The sequence below is a fragment of the Carcharhinus amblyrhynchos genome, chromosome 15 (assembly GCF_965287045.1).
Source record: "Carcharhinus amblyrhynchos chromosome 15, sCarAmb.v2.hapA, whole genome shotgun sequence".
Classification (NCBI taxonomy): domain Eukaryota; kingdom Metazoa; phylum Chordata; class Chondrichthyes; order Carcharhiniformes; family Carcharhinidae; genus Carcharhinus; species Carcharhinus amblyrhynchos.
Genome location: NC_137338.1, coordinates 42,247,852 through 42,249,789, shown reverse-complemented (window position 1 = coordinate 42,249,789; position 1,938 = coordinate 42,247,852). Strand labels below are relative to the sequence as shown.

The 1,938-nt window shown below is 49.9% G+C and overlaps 1 non-coding gene across 1 annotated transcript; it reads right to left on the bottom strand.

The window, feature by feature from the left end:
• Positions 1 to 1,097: 1,097 nt before the first annotated feature.
• On the bottom strand, positions 1,098 to 1,289 carry LOC145353534 (U2 spliceosomal RNA). The gene has a single exon (XR_013888712.1). It is a non-coding gene; the product is annotated as a U2 spliceosomal RNA (small nuclear RNA).
• Positions 1,290 to 1,938: the final 649 nt, after the last annotated feature.

Genomic DNA, 1,938 nt, shown 5'->3' with positions numbered 1-1,938 from the left:
GTGGGTTCAGTTAGTGGTGAGGCTTCTGGGTCACTCTCTGGTGAGCACGACACTTATGTTAATATATATCAGGTGGAGTAAGGAATGTCTGAGGCCTTTGGCATGCGGAGGCCTGCCTGAGGCAAAGACTCAGCTAGCCCCAGGCTACACGCTGGGCCTCTGAGATCACTTCTCCCTCAACTGCTGGAAATGCAGCAACAGAGCCAGGGAATGCAGGAGGGGCTGATGGCCACATTGGACCGACTGCGAGGCTGCTAGGAGGACTCTCAAACCTTTCAGGTGGCCCAGCTATTGCCTGTCTTGTGTGCTCCCCAGGCCAACAATGCAAGGGTGGTGTCTGCAGTGGAAAGCCTGGGACAGGAGATCCTCACCATGAGTGGCAGTCTCCAAGTGATGGCCGAGTCACAGCAGGCCACAGCAGAGCCCCACAGGGCCATGGCTCAGTCACAGCGGGTCACAGCTGAGGGACTTTAGAACATCTTATTTAAATAGCTTGAATGAAAATAAGTGTCTTTTTCACCACCCACCTGTCTCGATTATGAATTCTCTTCCATTGCTGATCGCCGGAGGGATGCTTCATGTTGATGTCAGTTGGGAGGCCCCTCAGTGCTGTGTCACTGAGAAAAGGAAGACATTGGTTCCCCAGACCTCACGACTGATTCCCTCCCGTTCTCCACCCATCCACCCAGGGCCCTATATGGGCGTTTCAGACCCCATACCCATGTGGAGCTCAGGCAGGAGTCAGACTGGTTTGCTCCAGGATGTCATCATAACGGTACTTAGCGAGTCGCTATCACCCTCCTGTCTGCTAAAAAAACTCACTAACACGGCGTACCCAGGCCCACCACTCTGGTGTGACAATGAGCTGAATATAGAAGGAATTTGGGGAATGAGGTGGATGGAACCCACAGACACAAGCCCCTAGCAAGTGAACTGCCTGGTGATCAGGGCCTCCCTTGCTGCCCACGCTTTTTTTTTGTTTACTTTATTCCAATCCAATCAAGTCAAATTAAAGCCAATTCAGAGTCCCAACAAGTTGGGACATTCCTGATCCAAGCTGACAAGACAGGGCTCACCACCTGTCTTGGGCTTGACCTACATGATCCAAGCTGATTGGAGTAGGTGTAGCTCCACCTCCAAGGCTCAATCTAATTTGCATCTTAGCCAAAAGGCCGAGATGCTGCTTGAAAAAATTGCTTCAAATGAAGCTGAGATGTAACCTAATGACTTCAACCAAGTGCAGCATGTTGATACTACACTTGATCTTAGCCAAAAGGCCGAGAAGCGATGCCTCTTTTGGGCTGCCAGCTCTCCAGTGCCTGGTTGGTGTTCTTCCTCATCTTCCTCCTCCTCCTCTTCCTCCCCCTCCTGCTGGTCCCCCTCCCCAGTAACGGCTGGCTGGTCATCTCCACCTCTTCCTCCTCCTCCAAACAACAAATGGAATGCAGATTTAAGACAGAAAAAATATTAAAGGTGAGGCATTGGAATACTGTTTTGAATTTGGCCTGTAAATTCCACATTATGGGCACAATTTTATGAGTCTGTTAGTCGGAGGCTCAAATCACGCCGTGGATGCAAAATCGAGAGTGAGGCCAGAAGCGGGATTTGCACAGGCAAAATTTCTGATCGTGATGTTCCCAAGCCCTCTCTGATGATGGGATCAGATTCATGTGCAGAGAGGGCAAGAATATGATTTGAATATATTTCAATATAATTACTGAGGTTCTAGATGAATCTTTGAATGTGCCTAAGCAGAAAGGGGTTCTGATGAGAAGTGCCGGGGGATATGAGGATGATGCTGGGAGGTCAGGTGCTTGGAACAGCATGTGGGTTCAATGCGAGGGAAGGGTCAAATGCAAAGGGCAGGCAGGGGACACTTAGCCTTGCTGATCATAGGAGGCTATTCATCTTTTTTCTGCATTGAGCTCCATCTTCTTG